Source organism: Macrosteles quadrilineatus, unplaced genomic scaffold (genome assembly GCF_028750875.1).
Source record: "Macrosteles quadrilineatus isolate MER2022 unplaced genomic scaffold, UCM_ALF_1.0 Scaffold_1__1_contigs__length_201487025, whole genome shotgun sequence".
NCBI classification, from domain to species: Eukaryota; Metazoa; Arthropoda; class Insecta; order Hemiptera; family Cicadellidae; genus Macrosteles; species Macrosteles quadrilineatus.
Genome location: NW_026542594.1, coordinates 172,383,123 through 172,404,544, shown reverse-complemented (window position 1 = coordinate 172,404,544; position 21,422 = coordinate 172,383,123).

Here is a 21,422-nt window from a genome sequence, read left to right as displayed (position 1 = left end):
ATTAAGTAAAATAAACATTATATTTTTTTTGTATACATTTTTATTATTCATCGTAAAGAACAAATTACCATTCAAAAAATAGTTGTTAGCGCAGCAACGCGCGCCCGGTAACTGCCAGTTAAAAATAAAACCTAAATCTGAGGAGTATTGAAATACTATTCCTTATTAAAACTAAAATGGTTATGTATAACACATTTTGAGTGTTAGTTAGACTACTATATCATACGTGCTCACAAAACGTTGATATTTCAGCTTAAATTGAACTTAAATTCCTAAACTATTTAGGAAAGATGAAGTTAAAATAAATTCAATCCAAACTAATATCTTTACAAAAATGTAGACAGTCCGTATAGGATATAACTGGCATGTAAAAAAGTGTTTAGTCTCTTCTCCATTTAGCCAAGTTCAAAAAGAAAATGGAGAAGGAAAATTGTGAACTGTAATTTGTCTTTAAAAAACGGGTTTTCCTGTTTTAACTTTCAGAGAGAAGAGGAAATTGGACCTCACCTATCTGCATTTAGATTCTTTGTTTTCCTCAATCTGGATCTAGTTTGTATAAATATTACAGATATGTGTTTAACCCAGATGCTTTGATGTTTTGTGATGAACTAGATGTTTTCTCGTTATGACCGTGTATGAATCAATGGAACGTTTGTGTTTATATTTATGTATTTGAACACGAATTGCATGAGCGTAAGAAGAAATGTCTTTGTTTATTTTTGTATTTGTAAATAGGACATTTCTCTTTACCTAACAACATATTATTGTAGAGATATGTTGTTGGAACCATATGACACAAAAATCTCACTTTCACAAAAATTGTCAGTTAGAACCCTAACGTTTTGGACCCGCGTTGTATAGATATGAAACATGTTATTACGCAGTTCCCTTTTTATTATGGCAGGTACTTATTGCCATATTTATTTTATTTTATTTTATATACCAACGGAACATCTCCAATTTTATAGACTAGACATAACAATATTTCTCTTAAGTGACTGTAGAATTTAAATACATTTTTGTAAACATTCCAACCCAGCAATAAATATGCACATATGTAACAATAACAATAAATATGTATAAATATATATATGAGTATAACAACAATAAATATATAGTAAATAACAACAACAATATAAATATATGAAAAAATAAAGCAAATCTGAACATTTAATGGATGCCTGCAACAAATAACAAGTTTATTACAGAGAAAAAAAGAAAACAGTCAATATATATTCAATAAAATAACAAACAGATTAACAAGTGATAGAATATATAACGGCAAATAACAACGATAAATAGGTGAATTAAGTCGTTCATGCCTGCAACCCAGCAATCCTCATCCTGAGAGTCGCCACACACTGTCGTGGAAGAAATCAACAGATTCAGCGATGCTGTTGCCAGACCTTTGAAGACGAGACATCGTGCTGTTTGCTGCGTAGTTGGTGCGGGTGTATTGCCTCACGAACAGGTCGCCAGATCGGGTAGCTGATGGTGTCTTGAATAAGATCAGACGCAGGATGTCAGGACAGACAACCTTGCCAATGAGGATCTTGTGTAGCAGCACCATGTCAGCAGAAAATCTACGACTCGCAAGAGACTGCAGCCCCAGATCCCGAAACATGTCTTCAATTGGGACGTGCCGGTAAGGAATTCCGGTTCTGACCCCGACCATTCTAATGAATCTTCTTTGAATGCTCTCTAGTTCTTCAATCAGATATTATTGGTGAGGGTCCCATACTGGTGAGGCATACTCGAGAATCTGGCGCACCAATGCGCAATACAAGGTCTTCAGAGCCATCATATCGCTGAAGTGTCTTGAATATCGGAAAGCAAATCCCAGCGTTCTATTCGCTCTGCAACAGATGTGAATTACGTGGGACTCAGGGTTTAGTGATGGTGTCATATTACGATGTTGATCTAGTAGTAAGGTGCTGCGTTCCTCAAAGGAATATACTCACATTCGGTGAATTCAAAGTTCAATAGTCTATCTATTCATTTCCTCGGAATTAAAAAAAAAAAAAAAAAAAAAAAAAAAAAAAAAAAAAAAAAAACATGTAATTAGGCTAGATCCAAAGTCCATAAATATTTTTCGTTTCATTCCAAAAATATTTTTAAAATATAAGTTATGTTAATGTTTTATACATAAACTTGCGTTTTAAAGATACAGTTAAAAAGCATGTACATTTGATAGTCATTAATTTTGAGTTCTCATAAAGTCGGATGTTTTGTATGGAATTAACTTTTATTACTGTGCCTGTGCTTTGCAATAAGAAGAAAGTTCTGTTTCATAATCATTGACACAGATTTAGAATAAATAATGTATGACAACGTTTTTGCCTATAATATCCTACCAAGTAATGGTGTACAGTAAAACATATTTAATTTCATTTGAAAAGCTGTCTAAAAATTGTCAGTTGAGAATTTGACATTAACTTCCTGTTTATATTTAATTGTCAAAACAAAGATATACGTAATGAGTTTTCTCATTCTGCCATGAAGACCAATCAATATATACTTTTGAAAACCTCACATCAAAACTTTGGTCATCCACGGGGCAAATTCAGAGGGGGGAACTCAAGGAAGTACACAGGCCTATGACGTTCCTAGATATATTAACCATCTTTGTGTTCAATTTTGGCAATATTGGTTTTAGTATTTTAGTCGTGACAGCCACCCAGACAGACAAACAGACACCACTTCAGTTTTATAACAGTATAGATGAAGATCTCGAAGTATAGATATGACCTTATTACAGCGGAGACTAGGGCTGAACTAGTGACTGAGTTTCCTTTGATAAGTAAACACCGGGAAAGTTATACCGGAAACCAGAATGAAGCGCTAAAGGCAGTCATTCCATCCTGCATCTGCTGATTAGTAATTAGTTTTGTCTCAAAGGTTTGTAAAATATAAATAAACATAGATTCCGATGGGAGAAATACTCAGTGAGGATTTATGTGTTTTTCTTCTGATTTGTAAACATGTATCTGAAAAGAAATCAACGTGTAAATTAATCGTTCAGGATCACTAATTAAATTTCAAGATTTCTTCATAAGTCTTTTTGTGGATGTGATCATAGTCATATAAACATAAGAGTCTTTTTATTATTTTGGGATGTAGGAATGTATCGAACTTATTGATTCAAACGGACGATCTTTTATGGCTTGGAGGAAATAAAATAGGAAATAATTACAGGATGTAGGTGTCACATTGAATATACGAGTAGAAATCTACCTTCCTGTAAAGAAATAAAATTAAATAAATGTAGAACAGCATGCGTTTAACACGTCAAATGTTTTTCCCCTCTAAGTAAAGATAAACGCGCGAGTTTACATGGACAAAATGTTTTCATCATTCACGTAAGATATTGTTTACAGTTTTGGGTTTAAGATACAGAGTCTCATTTATCGTTTAGATTATGTTTATTGTTAAGGCAGCATGCAAAAATTCCTCGTGATTGTGGTGAGGTACTAATGAGACTCCAGGATACATGTTGAAGTTGAAATGAAGAACCCCATTTTACGTATAGGGTCTACCACTGTAAAATACTCGGCTATGTGGAACAGTTGCCTCATTTAATAGTTAGTTCAGGGATAGTTTGGAAACATAATTACTTAAAAAGCTCTTCAATTTAGATGGTAAAAATGTAGAATGCATAATAAATATCTGGTCAAAACCCTTAATCTTTATAGTCTTTATATAATCATGATTTGTAAACTATTCTGAAAATGTTTTACTTTGATTGAAAAACTATTTGGTTTTCCTGATGAAATCAAAATCTTTGACAGACTTACATATTTGAGTAAACATGCGTTATAATTAGTTTATGGCGAATACTTTTTCAGAAAAATGATCGACTGTAGTTTCAACATTTCAACGGGATCATCTGATCTCGAGGATTCCAAAGTTTTAAGGCAAGGCTTAAGAAGGTGTAAATTCGCTGATCTTGTCCATTAAGCAACTAATTGCTATGTTTTATATCTGACATTTTAGACACTTAACGTTCTTAATTTTAAGTAGTTTAGAGCCTAGTGAAACACATAACTAAGAATATTGAACTATAGAAATATTTTTGGTAAACTTATATAATGGTGTTTTGATTAACTATTAGTAACTAGTTTAACACCATTTAAAGTATATTCCAATCCAGGATAAAGACTAGAACAAAGGGTATTGATAACCCTCAGTTCATATTATAACCTTGGTGAAATATAATATTCACAGTCGTCGCCAATAGGGATTGTTTGCTGACAAAATTACAATCTCAGTTCCGTATTTTGTTATACATAACGATGCATTAAAATAAACATGTAAAGGATTTAAATAGAATTTTCATAACTAGGGGCCTATTAAACGTATTTAAGTTAAAATGGTGAATCGCTGTTGAAACCTGAGATTTGGAAGATTTTCATCATAATGTAAAATAATCTTACAAACCCTTGATAATTCCTTACAACCAAACTTTCTTAGTCAAAACGTCTTCTGTGAGCTTAAGCTTTCCTTCATCTGCATTAGTTTATCCTGGATAACATTTGCAATTTAATACCTTGCTTAAGCTATCTCTTCATTTGTGTACTCTACCGGTTATCTCAACAAGTTTGTTTTGAAACCAGAAACCTTTTGTTCTAGGGAATAAAACATATCTTAAAAAAGAAGATAGAAGGTAGAAAGAAATAGGTTTTGGATAGACTTTTTGTATAAAGAGTTTCGAGTTAATAGTCTAATATGTCGTTGTTAGACGTACATAGACTATTTAAAACTCAAATTTTATGTTTTTTTTTAGTTAAAAGAATTATTAGCATTATAAGTTAAATATTTATCATTAGCCTATGTAGAGTCTAACGTAGCATTTAAGTCCCTCAAAGATAGATAGTTTAATAAAATATTATAAAATAAAACTTAAAAAAATATTACATCCATATTATAACAAAACACAAAGCATTAAACCTTATCAATAAGTACTCATAAACACTCTGGTAATCCCCCTTAGCAAAATTATTTTAGAAATTTTTTAAGTTTACAAACATGTGACACCACATGTTTAACACCAGAGAGTAATATAAATCTTGCTTATAATTGAAATAAGTAAAAAGGCTTCCCGAGAAAACTATACGCCTCCGTTATTAATATAAATAAATAGTTGAGTGTCCATACACTGCGTTTTTCCATGTGCCCATTAAACACCAAAGTTAGCTATGTAACTATGCAATTTTTACATAGTTTTTACTTATTTCAATATTTCTTATACCTGAGGGGATTGGATCTGTTGGATTAAATGTAAATGTTTTTTTTTATACATTCAAAACAATGTATTTTGATGATTTACCGTTCTCAATGTAATCTGTTTTTCATTATTGTCATTATTCAAGGAATTCATAAAACCTAAAGGTACATTATTTTTTCTGTAATTTATAAATTATATTGTTTGAATAAAAATTTGAGGTAAGCATAAAGTAAATACCTATAGTTCGTGTTAACCTTTGGTAAATCTCGGTGTTTCATATTACAAGTGTCAGAAGAGTCGAGTATTATTTCAGAGATATTAGATTACCTTCACAAACTCAGTCCGTCTCTGCGGAATCTGGAACCAATTTATACTTTATCACTTACTGTTGTAAAGGTAAAACTTGGAAATTTAGAGTGAAAAAGTCTTCTCCAACAGAAACTGTAGGTGTTTGGGTGAATACAACTTTACTTAAAATGTTATGTTTTCACAAAAAGTAATCCAAACCGATTTCGCATACCTACATTTTCTATCGATGAAATAAGAAGAAACACAATAATATGTTTTGAAATATTTAATAATATGTTTTAATATGACTTGGGAACAAGAGCGTATATATAACAATTTCTGTAATTAATTTAATTTTAATTTATTTGCATCCATCTGTCAAAAAAATCTTATTTTTTAACTATATGATAATAATATAAAAAAACAGATGGCTTACATATATATAAAACTAAAGGACTTTAATATGTGTGATGGTTTTATAACTCAATAAAAATCAGTAGGCCTAAAAATATAATTCCGGATTGAATTTAGTAGAATAATTATTCAATGGATTCGAAGTTATAAACATGTTTCCTTTGCACTGCGTCACTTTAAACTGGAAACAAAACTGTCTGTCATGTGGTTTAACTAGGCAACCTCAACAGTGTAAATGCTCTTAATTAAAGAGCCGCATAGTTAAGGCCTTCATGGGAGTTTCACCTTAAAATATATAAACACCATTGTGTTGTGTATTTATTATATGACCCAATCTATTTTAATGACATTACATTTGGAAATATTCTTTTCCACCAAACCACCTAAACCGTTTCAGTGTGTTTATTTTCAAAGAAGTATACCATTTCTTATACTTATATAACCAATTCATCAATAGTATTACATTGTATGATACGGGCGTGATTTAATTTTTTATCCATACAGCTCAATTAGTTTGCTGATAGAAGCAACATTTTCAGCTCACCTACACTGTATATTACCTGTACTAAATAGTGAAATGTTGTTCACTTTTTAAATGTATTCTTTGATTGTTTATCAACCTAAGAATTTCCCCCCCCCCCCCAAAAAAAAAACACATTTTAGGTATAGGCCTGAGGAGGTTAACCATAAAGTTTGAAATAATAGTTCATTGCTGTTCATGGTTGAATAAAATCGTTGCATACTGCATGTATTTTAAATTTAATATTATAAATAAAAAAAAAAACTATTCAACTATATTTCGTTGTGGAAAAACGCTTAAATCTCCTTTAAACACATAATTTTAGTCAAATTATATTCATTTACGAAGCAATGATTTCACAAATAAGATTTAAAAGGATTGCATTTTTTATATTCTAATAATTAATTGTCATGCCTAAAATATAAGGTGCATTATCAAATGTCTTGATAGAAAATTTTTGTTGTTGTGTCATTTTACATGCTGAGATTGGCATTAATTTCTTTTAGTTACGCTACTAATTTATAAAATCGTCTGTTTTTAAACAAATAAATAATGTTAATCTGATTGACATATTAACCTTGGAAAAAATAGTACACTACATCACAAGGGTGGAACTTAAACGCTCGTGCGTTAAAATCTACGTTTGATTATCCTATAAGAATGAAACTATCCACAAGTAGCCTACAAGTCATAAAATAGCTCATTGACTACATAGCTCAAAAACTCCCCATCACAACCATGGTTTCCTGTTATTCAATCAATACATAAATCTGTTTTTTTATATAATTAAATGAAAAACAAAGGAAGACAAAAACGCAACGAAGTAAACTAAAACTAACAAGTGAATTTTGTCTTGCTTTAGAGTTTTTAATTGCCACTTAAAACTCACGTTTAACACAAGCAAAAAGAAGAGACAACGTCAATTTAAAAGTTAAATACGGTTTCAGGAAATGTGTTTGTGAGAGTGTTGTTGGACAGGAGCTGAGTATAAAGAAAAGTAAAAGTATGTTTGAGTTGTTTAGTTATTACTGTTAAAAAGCCTACAATATAGTTATAACAATTGTAAAATGCGTGAATAGCGTAGCGCATTTAATTCGTATTAGTTAACGATTTGGCTGTGTGTTAAATGCCAATCCTGACTGTAGCCGTGGATCAGTGAATTTTTTTTTAGTTTTTTAGTCAATATCTTAAATGCAGAAATATCAGTTATTTATTTGTTACACTATTTGTTTATAACTAGGTTGTACAACAAATTGCCACATAGATAAATATAATTACTTGAACAATTTAAAACCTAGAACTAAATTAAATTTGTGAGTCAAAGTGGATGTTTAAATGGAGGATCTATCTAATAAACAATCGGATTATTTAGGTAAATGATTGGGAATCAAAGCTGTTGGAATCGGATGTTAAATCAAACTTGTATTTGGGCACGTTATGGTCTATAATTACGTCCTTAACCTGTTGGTTACTACCAGGTTAACAGCTTAGCACACTTTTTCAAGTATAACATTGTAGAGATTTAACAGTTTGAAATACCAACGTCAGAGTACTAGATAATAAATTTTTTTTTGTTTTTATATTTAACATTGTTTGGGCACGTAGCCTAATTTTGACGGGAACATATACAATATTTGAAACTAAGACACGTGTAACGTAGTATAATTTATTTATTTATTACTCTGTTCTAAGTCACGTGATCGTTAACTGTTAGGGAAGACCAATTAGGAAACATGAAACATTGTGGAAATAACTTTCTTTTTAAAAAGGGGAAGTAAAAATTCTGTTAAATAATTGCGTTTTATTATAATAAACTTTTTAAAAGGTTTTTTACCATATTTTAACCTCATAGGATTTATAGTTAGGTGTAAACTTAGGTCTCACAGTTACACAATCCAATTTCAGTTACAATATTAAGTTGAATAGGATAAGTATACTCAATGGTTACACACTTCAATCATCATCAGACCCAATATGCAAATTTCATTCTGTCAATGTAAATACAGTATTTATTAAAAGAATTGTGTACCATTATAAAATTACAGGAGAATTGTCAATACAGTTTTAAATATTTAGACCTAAGGACTTGCATTATAAAACAAATTAAAACAGTTTAATATTTAACTCTCAAAATTTCCACTTAAAGTTTGAATTTTAAAAATAAATATTTTTATCATCAACCAGTCGAACCAGATGTTTTTTTTATTTTTTTGTATTATTAGAAACTAAGTTCCGCATTTTTGGTCTATTATATTGAGGTGATGCTTCAAATAGTGTTAATCTATGTCTGGTGGGTTTAATTAGGTTCTCATGTCTAAGGTTGTATAAATAGTTTGTCTGGCTCCCCCCGAAAGTACAAGTAGTTGAATACCCGAAATACTGCTTATAAAATATACAGGTCATAAAATGATAACACTTGAAAAGCCTAATAGATAGTCTTTCTACCATGGCATGAATTTCCCGGCTCAAGAAGTATATTATTAAAAATGAGAAATATGACTGACGTACTGTCAATTGCGTTTTAGTGTCCTCTGATTTGAGAAACCGTTCTGAGAGAAAACAATTCTGAAGAAAGTTTTCCCGTGAATTGTTAATGTTAGGAAGCCAATCAAAACTTCTGTTTTTACGCATACTGTCTCTTCTAACATCAACTGCGAATTAGGAAAAATTATCTGTTTTAAGTAGTTTATATGATTTGTTCGAAAAATTACTACTTGAGATTCTTCCATGTTCAAGGAAAGCCTATTTGCTATCAATCAGTTACATAGAGCAGCTAATTCTGTATCTACTGTGTGCTGTAGGGATGTTTTAAGAGTGTTAAAAGAAAAATTTCTATTCATCTTGCGAAATCTAATTACAGGTAGAATGCTGATAAAAACATTATCTCATATAACAACGTAAGTTAATCAATTACAATCTCACCATCTGTTTTGGACAATAAGTTAAGTTAATAACTTTTTGAAGGAGGTGTTGTTTCGACAGGATCACTGTAGGATACAACATAATTTTTAATATAAAACCATGTTCCGTTTTGAGTTAATATACTATTTTCCATAGCAAACTGTTTTCTCGTGGGGTTCATCGATTGGTTTGGTAAACTGTTATGTAAATTTCAATCCGTTGTAATACTGGCGCATTGCAAAATATTTATATGATCCTCTTGAGACTAGCATTCTTATCCAATCATTTTAAAATGTTTCAACTTCCGCAAAAACTCTTGTTCTGTCATTATGTTGTCTATATCTAGTATTGCTTTTTTTATTTTTAAATTACTGGCATTCATACAGCCTTCTTGATCACGGCAACCCCTACGCCAGGGTGAATAAAAATTCAAGACCCCCCCATCTAATATTTATCCAATTAAATATACAGGGATATCCTTTTGGTGGTCGTGCAATCTTAGCAGGAAGTTTCATTTTATGATTTTGAAATTTTTGAGTGTCCCCCCAAAAGGGGGGATTTGGGAAGCAACTCAAATATTTTAAAAGTAAACCCCCTGCAAGTGACACCTAATTTTGAAGGGTTTACAAAAACTTAAAGAATGGTGAAAACTAGAGGTCGCTATCTCTTCTCTATCTAAAATGGTAGCCCATCAAATGTTGTGGAAAATCAATGATAAAATTGGGTTGTAATGGTAATATTGTCTACCATTTTGGATAGAGAAGAGATAGCGAACTCTGGTTTTCACCATTCTTTAGGTTTTTGTAAACACTTCAAAATAAGGAGTCACTTGATGGGGGTTTACATTGAAAAATGTTTAGTTGCCCCCAAATCCCCCTTTTGGGGGGGGGGGGCACTCAAAACTTTTAAATGTAAATCCCCATTTAGTGACACTTCGTTTTGCAGTGTTTACAAAAACTTAAAGAATAGTAAAAACCAGATTTCGCTATCTCTTCTCTATCCAAAATGGTAGCCAATATTACTATTACAACCCAATTTTACCATCGATTTTCCACAACATTTGATGGGCTACTATTTTTTTTAGAAAAGAGATCTCTAGTTTTCATTCTTTAAGTTTTTGTAAACCCTTCAAAATGAGGTGTCACTTGCAGGGGGTTTACATTTAAAATATTTGAATTGCCCCCCAAATCCCCTATTTTGGGGGTCACTCAAAAGTTTCAAAATCATAAAATGAAACTTCCTGCTAAGATTGCACGACCACCAAAAGGATATCTCTGTATATTTACTTGGAAAATTATTAGATGGGGGGTCTTGACTTTTTATTCACCCTGTATAATTAGTCATACCATTACTCATTTTATAAGCTTTAAGTGAAGTAGTTATTATGTTAGGATTAATTTTACAAAATAAATTAAATCACTATGAATTGTAAAAGGTATCAATTAAAATTATTTTCGAGGGATAAAATCTGTTATTCTTTAACACTGTAAGTGTAGGATGTATTAAAACACGAAAAAATAAGATGGGTATAAAGTGCTCATGTTAATACCCCTTTAATACCCCTTAAGTCGTCGTTTTTATGAGTTTGTTTTTTCCAAAATGTACATGATACAAAATTACTGTTGACACCAACGTGCAACGTGCAAACATCAATAATCAACTTCTTAAAAACAAGGATTACTTAAACTAAGGCTACGTTAGGTGTCAGGTATTGAATAATTTCAGCCACAATAAATTAAATTACCATTTATTACCCTGTTACCGTATTTTAATGAACACATTTATTGAAACACAACCTAAAGGAAAGTCCCGAAATACGAAATCTTCTATTAACTTATACATATATTTTAACTAAGTTATATTAACAAACTTCTTCAGGTACAGTACGGAAAAGAAATAAGGCTAACGGAATATTCCAAGCTTGAATGGATAGCAATTTTATTAGAAATATGACTTTCTACATTAAAAATTTTATGAGTTTACTGTGAAATTAGATTTATTGTTAAGCTATCATAAAACTCATATCCACTCAAAATTTATTATGTAAATATAAAGTTCGTCCATATAATCTTACTACAAGATTAAAGCTAGGTTTAATGAATTCCTCATATCTAATGTTATTGACGAGAAAAAATTACATATGTAGCCATAAAATGACTTGGTTCTAATAGGAGAATTACACATCTTTACAATAAATTCTCGTGCAAAAGAGAGGCGAATTACTTTAAAGATACTATTTTTTCTAGATATACACTATTATAATTGCAAAAATACTAATTCAAAAATAGCTTACAGTCTTTTTCTATAACATGTATCAACCTATATGTTAGTAGCTTATATTAATTTTTATAAATAAGCTAGTCTATATCACTTCCTGGTTTTAGTAGGTCTATCACATAACATTATTCAACAACTTTTCATAAACTAGTAAAAAAAAAAACTATATAATCCTTCATAATCAACGCAGTATACGGGAAGTATGTCTTAGTTTTTTTTTTTTACTCAAGAATCGAAAAAATTTTTATTTCCATAAAATGCAATTACATTTTACTCCCAATATCGCAATACAACCTACTAATGAAAAACACATAACTGTCTACGACTGCAGGTAATAAAATAAGTAATAAAAAAGGAACACCAATCAAATACCTATCTACAGTTTCATCAAGACAATAGTTAACAATTTCAATACCAACAGTATAGAGATGTAAAGAGTACATTACGTAAATATTTCCACTATTTGCACGAAGACCTTTAAGCCAGAATCAAGTATGTCATTATTCGCATTTATAAAATTATCATCATTATTTTATAAATTATGCTACAATTCTTATCAATTACTAGCTGTTACCTGGCTTCGACCCCTTTAACTTGATAAATATTAATACAATTATTGGTCTGTTAAGTTAAGCTGAAAGAAAACAAAAAAACTGAATACAGTAATACGATTACATAATCACAACTGATTTTAATGGGGTAATAATTTGAAAGAATACCAAACAAATAAGTACAGCTGAGGTAATTTTTACATTAGGTATTTTTATGTAAAGTTACATTAAGAAAGGAATTACGATCTGAAAGTAAGACCAATTTATGAAATAATCGATGGTTTTGCGCAAGGTTTCTCGTCATGACGAACATTTTGAGTATATGGTTTATGGGGGTGTTACTTTGAGTTTTCTCGAAAGTTCATGGGTAATTTGGGATTTATATATGGATTATCATCAATTATTATTATTATATACAATTATTATCATTACTGTAAATCATTTTATGTCAAATTTACTTTATTTAAAACGTACTGTCGTATGTTAAAAATGTTAAAATAAATTACGTAGTTTTTGTTAAAAAGAAGACTTAATTACAAGCTGACTGATGAGTTTTTTTTTCCATTTGTTTGGTTGTATTTGTACTAAAACATAACCATAAGTTGTCAGTTTGATTAACAATTATTCAAATAGGAAGTTATTCAGTTTAGTTAATTCTAATAGTACAGTAAAAATACGTTTTGACCCAAAAAAAAAATTAGCACAACCGGGGAATTTGGTACAGATGTTAGGTGTACCTTCCTTTTGAACATACTAAAAGTCCCCTAAAATTGAAGCTGTGCTACGGCCGCCATATTGGAAAATGACGGCATATTTCTGTATTTTTCGCTATAGTGACTTTATTATTAGAGATACATGAAAAAGCTTAATATACAAAATGTAGGTCATCTAAAAATACACATTTTTTGTATTTACCATCTTTCTCTAAGCCCAACGGTTTTTGAGTTATTTGTTATTAAGTATATTTAGTTTTTTCTATTTATCAAAAATAGGCGAATCACATGGAAATTGACCGTTACTTTCAAGGATTATGATAATTTATCATATTTAGTTAAATAGTGTGATACTATAAAATCTAAAAATTTAAGCTTATTTTATGAGTAAAACAACTCCGCCACAGCAAACCTGCAGACTCAGCAAATTTCCATTTGATTGGATGTTTTATTAAAAAATGTATATAAATAAAATTAGGTTCAACAGGTACCTAGGTTTGCTGCTACAGGAAGGTTATTATAGTGTGTTGTTTTTTTTTAAGTAAAATATCAATACCTTACTATAAAATAACTAATTTTCCAAGTTTGATAAAAATATATCTATAAACAAGCAAACTGCAACAGTTAACTAATTCATAAGAATAGCATGGGAGTTTTAAATTTACAATAAACAAATTTGAATATACAAATTTTGGTTGTGTTTACTAAAAAGATGGCGATTATTCGTCACGATTAGAATATTAACCAAATGGGTTTTCAAAAGGAGATGGAGCCTGTTATTTAAGTAATATTAATTCGTACCAAGCACCGAAAATATTGTATGCAGTAAGGTAATCTACCATATTTTGTAAAGTACGCAATAGTCATATTAATATTTTATCTTTATTTTTTCCATTTAATAGTTAACATTTTAGTATTTATATGGCACCACCACACTAACTAACTATACTTGACATCCCATTGTAAATTTGGAAGGCTGTTTTTCGTGTCTAGTTCATGTTGGTGACTAATTAAGCATGGTATAGTTAGTTTTATTTATCAAAAATTGGTAAACCCATCGCAATCGACGGTTACTTTCAAGGTTTACGACAATTATTCATCCCACTTAGTTGATATCAGAGTGATAGTGGTAGTGCCATCAAAATATTAAAATGTAAATTTATTAAATGGGTACAAATGAGTATAAAATATTAAAATGACTATGGCGTAGTTTACAAAATATGGTTGATTTCCTCACTCCATACAATATTTCCGATACTTGGTACGAGTTAATATTACAGTACTTAAATTACTTGCTTCATCTCCTTTTGAAAACCCCTTCGGTTAGTATTCGAATCGTGACGAATAATCGCCATATTTTTAGTAAACACAACCAAAATTTGTATATTTAAATTTGTAAATTGGAAATCTTAAGCTACCATGCTATTATTATGAATTAGTTAACTGTTGCAGTTTGTTTGTTTATAGATTTATTATGATCAAACTTGGAAAATTAATTATTTTATACTAAGTTATTGATATTTTACTAAAAAAAACACACTATAATAACCTACCTGTAGCAGCAAACCTAGGTACCTGTTGAATCTGATTTTATTTAAATACAATTAATAAAACATCCAATAAAAAGGAAATTCGCTGAGTCTGCAGGTTTGCTGTGGCAGAGTTGTTTTACTCATAAAATAAGCTTAAATTTTAAGATTTTATAGTATCACACTATTTAACTAAATATGATAAATTATCATAATCCTTGAAAGTAACGGCCAATTTCCATGTGTTTCACCTATTTTTGATAAATAGAAAAAACTATCTATACTTAATAACAAATAACTCAAAAACCGTTGGGTTTAGTGAAAGATGGTAAATACAAAAAAATTGTATTTTTAGATTACCTACATTTTGTATATTTAGCTTTTTCATGTATCTCTAATAATAAAGTCACTATAGCGAAAAATACAGAAATATGCCGCCATTTTCCAATATGGCGGCCGTAGCACAGCTTCAATTTTTAGGGACTTTTATCATGTTCAAAAGGAAGGTACACCCAACATCTGTACCAAATTCCCCGGTTGTGCTAATTTTTTTAGGTTTATGGAATTTTTTTCTTATTTTTACTGCACTATAAAGGGAAGGTAGTAAAGTGGTGTTTTTATTGTTATCTTAATATTTCAGGTTTAAATATATGAATTTTCCATATTAGTTTAATGTATATCTATAAAGAAGCAATCAACTATACGACAGCAAATACATCCTCATTTAAAATACCGAATAAACTTTAAATTTAAAAGTTTTGTTTTCTCCGTAACCATAATACGTACAAGAGCGTTTCAAAGAAGCTTGATTTCTTTCTTTAAACTTTACAAAGCGATTTAAAAAAAAACTGCAAAACTTGGTTTATTTAGGGGAAAAATTAAATTTTACCCCATAACACCCTGTTCCTTAGTCTGATCGTGCTAGTAGATGTACTTTGCACTCATTAAAATCAGATGCCTTTGATTCAGGTTATCGTGCTAACGGACATACAGATTGAAATTTTAACCTCTAGGGACATAGAAATGAAAAAAAAGATAACTCGGGGTTTATTGTATTACCATAAGATTCATGGGTATAGCTTTTTCCTCAATGGGGAATTCGTATAAAGGTAGAATCAAATAAGTCACAAATCCTAAGTCTCAGAGAAATGTACCATGTAAATATACACATGGCAGATGAGAATTTAAACCGAACCTACACCTAGAAATTTTTGGAAATTTTTGAGTCTAACACTCACAAATCCGTAAAGTCAACACATACACAAATATGCTTAACACCAATGTCAGTAAAATCCTGCGTAGCAACGTTATGTAACTACTATTGACGTAAACTGTCATCATTATTTGACGAAGACGATGTAAAACGAACCGTTGACGTTTGATGACTCAAGGCACAACGTCAGTACGGGCACTTTCAGACTTGCGATGACGTCATATGCCTGTGGTTGACGTGGTTGGTCAACAACGGTTGGTGCTGTGGATGACGCCATGACACCGGTTTGCCCGCCACACAGATCTGCACCAATGGTCGTCTACAGGTGTGGTGCTGCTGCATGTTGGGACCAGTCGCGCAGAAGCATTGCGTTTGTTGCTGTTTGAGGACAAGTCGTTGTTGCTTGTACCTCTCGTTGTTTGAATAGTCATCTCCAGTGCCTCCTAGAACAATTAAAACAATAAAACATACATAAAGCCTATGACTATTGATGCATCTTCAGTAACCATTTTTTTTTGTCAATGGACAATTAATTTAAATTTAAAGAAAAATAACTAGATTTTACCACCCCGTACAGAAAGTAGCTATTTTCGATAACAGCTGATGTCAAAGAAAGTAATTGTTTCTGAATATCCAATTTAGAGCGAGAGGAAAATGATCAACTGAATTTCCTTTCATCTAAATAATTTACTTACCCTTCTCCTAATCAGCTTTCCATTTACTATCTCCGCACTAGTGTCTGTTTGCAATTTATTCATATTATTAAAATGAGCGGTTGTTATGTGTATGCATTATCTAGTTTTGCCGTGTTATATATCTTGAAGCGCAAAATGAACGTCGCCTTGAACTTCAAATGTTCATGTTGATTTGAAGATGTGTCATAACCTTTTTTCTCTTATTTTATATTAAAGTTATATTAATTAGAAAAGAAATTACCGATGTCTGATATTTTGTATGGGAGTATGATTTGTTGCTTGTCATAAAAATTTTCGCCCATTACTTGCATTGAAATTATAATATTTAGCCGGATCTTGATCCAATTATTTCCATCTCTGGCTTTACCTCATACGTGAATATGACCCCCACATGCTTGGCTTCACCTCACACGCAAAATTTTGTGTTCCTGAGTTCGGCTTTGCCTCACACATTTTACTTATGCACGCATTGAATAATATCAATTTCAGTTCTAATAGTAAGAAAAATAAACAATTTCGAAAGGCAAACCATCCTAACTGTGATTGAGGTGTATTAATGTGGAATCAGAAGCTATTAAAAGAATAGCTTCTGATGCTGATTGTTTTTCGAACACTTGTTTACAATGATGATGAATACTACCCTACATTCAATACTAGCATGACCTGGTAATATTTTCTAGATTGTAAAAAAATGTCTTCGGTATACCTCTATGATTAAGTTAACCTTAGTAGGATATTGCCATTTGTCACTTCAAAACACTTTTACGATTTCCATCTGCTTTTAATTTTAGGGTAATGCGTTTTTAACCTGTTGTATAACAGTTAGATAACGTAAAGATAGATTTGGAACACTCTTCAGCAATTCAGGATATGGATTGGTACAAGACAAACTTTTCACTGCAGTAAGAACCTCTTGATGTTGGACCATAAGTTGGTTGATGAGAAGATTTGGTGATGGGGACAGGGCATTATGTGGGCCATAGAAAAAAAGCTAATTTATAGGATTGGTGGTATAGGGCTATTCTAAAATGAATAATAAACTGAATAAACTAATACTATTATATTAGGACTAATTTTTTATGATTTGTTTTTAGCGAATTTCTCTAGGTGGCTTGGTAAGGCCTAGGCCTGGGACGGATCTACTTTATCATTTTGATGTTCCCAGAGGCTAAAATAACCATTCGTTAAAATTTTTAAATGTGTATACTTATATACGTCTATGAACGTGATAGTTTGAGTATTTTTTTTTTCGAATTAGATGAAGTTTTGGTTTAAATGTGTAAAGCTGGATAAAGATGAATGAGTTTGCGAACCAGTTTGATCAAACCATGGAAACAGGGTTTTACGGGAGGTTTTATAGGAATAAAATGGGTTTTTTTATTTTTGACCCTCAACACAAACAATTTCCCAATTCCTCTCTAGACCTTTATGAAGAGATTAAAAACTAATAATTTAGTATATCAAAGTGTTTTTGTACGGTATTTGACATGTAAATTTAAAATTCCCATGTTATTCTTAAGGAGAATATTGTAAAATATATATTTTGATAAAAATTGGCAAATTAATTTATTTTATACTAACCTATTAATATTTTACTAAAAACACACTTTATTAGTTTCTTTATAACAGCAAACCTAGGTACTCGTTTAACCTAATGTTATTTAAATAGATCAAAATCAATTCGGACAAATGGAAATTCACTTAGTCGACAGGTTTGCTGCGGCGGGGTATTTTGACTTTATTTATGATCAATCTCACCAGATCTTGAGCGAGAATAGGAGTGAGAACAGCGTCGTATCATGGGCGGCGTGTCAGCTACGTCACTGTGTTGTTCTGATCGTTGAAGACATCGCCATTCACACACGGCAGTCCGGAAATATTGTCTGAACCTGTAAAAAGTACGTCAAATCTTCATCAATGTAATATATTTTAAGTAAATAGTAGTAGTCATTTATTTTAAATAAGTAAAGTTCATGAAATGACGGAGATTCAATTGACGGTTTCTTAAAGATGGGTTTTGATTGCTGAGTGACTCAGTGTTGGTCGTTTTAGGTACATTTAAGTTTGCCTTTCAGTGCAAAATTCAACGTTTTTTGTGCCCTGTCAGCTTATCCTTTGCTTGGTTTAATTTTCCTTGGAAGATTCCTCGGAAGCCTTTTTTTTAGGCTTATGGATTTTTCTTGTTTTAAAAAAGATGTTGGCGGCCTATTTCAAACTTGCATTTGCCCATCCACAAAAGCCTATGCGTGCAATGTATCCAGCAAACCAAAAGATGAGCCGGTAAAGATCTAGGATGAAGTATACTGATATAAAGTAGTGGCAAGTACCAATATAAGTTTTAACCAACGACATCGTTGTCTCCGGAACGAAGTTGTGGTTACTGACTGAGCCACCGGATCACTAATGTTTTGTGGACAGGGAACGGATAAACGTGGTTATGGAAGAGGAAATCAAAATACATTTAATTTTAAAATAAACAATATAGTTGCAAAACAATTTCACATAACGATTCGGCAAAATATTTAATTATAAGTAAATTTTTAATTACATTCTTTTTGTAACAGGTTTTATGTACAGGTTAATGTGCCAAATTTATAGAGTTGTTTAAAAATGTGCTATATACACCTCGAGTCACGGACAAATATATAATTAAATATCTTGAAAACTATTAAATTAAATCTTTATTTTAGGTTAATTAAGTGTGAGTATCTAATAAACAAAACTAAAATAATGGTTTTATTTGCTTGTTTCTTGTTTTCCCTCAAACCCCTCACACCAAAATCAACGAAATCTTCACAGAAAAACAGATACTGTGTCGAGGAGTGTTATAGGTCTTCTTGCTACTGAGATATTTTCACTTAAAGATTTACCTCAACCCGTTAACATTCTGAGACTTTGAAGGATAATAATAAATATAACGTTATTTTGTTACATTATGAATTTACTTTACATCCACCTGTCATAATAAACTTACACACAGTAGATAAAATATCAAATAACCTCTTGATCAACATTGTACGTGTTATTAAATTTACGGAAGTAAATAAAGATACGTCTTATAGAATCTTGTCATTCGCCTATTGGGTCTGATGATGATTGGAATATCCAATCGAAATCGATCTCCACTTACCATCTTTTGTATATTTACCGTCTTGTGAGTAACAGTATAAGCGTAAATATATGTTTCAAGTGTTATAAGACCTATCTTTATTTACTTCCATAAAATATCAAATTTCATAATTTGTTAACCTTGCCATGATTGTGTTTTGTTAAGTCATTAGTTGTTATTTAAACTATCTTTATGAACAATCCTGTTATGTAAACATTAGTAAATGTTTTGTGACAACTTGATAGACATTCGTTATATAGCTGGACTGATAAGAATAATTTATTGATTTATCAAAATAAGATTGCATACAACATATGTTGTCATGACTAACGTAGCTGCCTAACATAAAATATTTTTATACAGAACCATGAATTGAAAAGCGAGGTTTTTATTCAATGAACCATAAGTTTAATCCATCAGGGTTTTGAAAGAGTAAACGCTAAAAGGATAATTAAAACTCAATTTATTAAATGAAATCTTCAATTCCAACACAAATTGGAAGCTTTTAGTAGGTTATCTGTAGACGGGTGATTTAATTTAAACTATCTAATTAAATATAAATATTGTACGGATAGGATAAAAATATCTATGTTATGATATAAAAGTGACCACGATGAAATTGTTGTAAGCAAAGAGCTTTTGAGTATAACTTTTAATGACTACACACGACGGTACGTAATGTATAATATATACCTTAAAGAAATAATTTAATTAATTACAATGTATTTTTTTAAAATGTGAATAACCTAAATTACTCTAATGATTAGGTATAAAAGCACGTTACTTCAGAAAGAGTTCAGAGTTGGTAAAGAGCTTGTGTTGCAATAAAAACGATTCTTTCTCCTCATTTGTAATGAAAATCTTTTTACACAAGTACCTAGGTTACCACGAAGGACAACTCGAATGAAGACAAATGAAAAGTTCTTTTCACTTGAACAAAGACGTACTAGTGGATTACATATTGAATACAGCTTGGAACGTGTATGTATAATATGATTATGGAAAAAATATATTTCAAAATAGAAAAACATGAAATACCTAATTTTTTCATAAAAATCTTTCTTTTACTATCCATCACAGTTATATTAGATCTTTTAATTCAAATAAAAGTCAACCATACGCACTTGTTTTCCACGTTGAAAAAGCGTGTAACGTATAACAAATTCTTTTACGCGTAATAATATAAGTATGAATTCAAAGGTTTTGGGGACCTTTCTTTTCGAGATTCGTTTATATAAGATTTAGTCTCTTAAATTATCTAGTTAAGAAGCTAATAAAAGGCTCATTTGTATGTGTTGCAGTCAAACGATCCTGTTTGCTACTGTTATTGCTGGTTGCTTTAAATGTGTAGTTTCGTCTCAACCTCTGCAAAAAATATCATTAATCGGTGGCAAAACCCTATTGGCAATGCCAGTCATAACATACACAAATGTATCTTTGTTAATTATTTTTATGTTTAGTTTTCATGCCATTTTGATGACCTAAACATTGCAGAAAATATCACCTCACATGTTTGGTCCTAACGATGTACTCATAAGTATAAAACGGATAAATTTCACTTCTGTGTAGCATATGTTGACTGTGGCAAAGACAAAACAAATATTTAAATTGTGTTTATAAAATCAATTATTTATGTTTAAAATTAATTTAGAGATATTCAAGGTAGAAAAACACTAATAATGTGTAAAATAAAAGTTGTGGTCAAAAGTTATAGAACCGTCTGCAGTCAGCCGTAGACAAATCGCTTTGGGCATTTCGCGATGAACAACAAAGTTTAAAATTCTGTGACATGTTTGGTCAGTGTGGTCTAAACTTTTATATCATTGTTAGAGGTTTCTGTTGGAATATTTTAGTAATTTAAAAACATGAATTTAAGCCTTCTGGAGTGTAATGTGGACAATGATTGTTATGCTGCTTCACTTATTTGTATCTAACTTTTGCATTTTATGCCACTTTGATCCCACTATCTTTGTCAATGATTTAAGTTA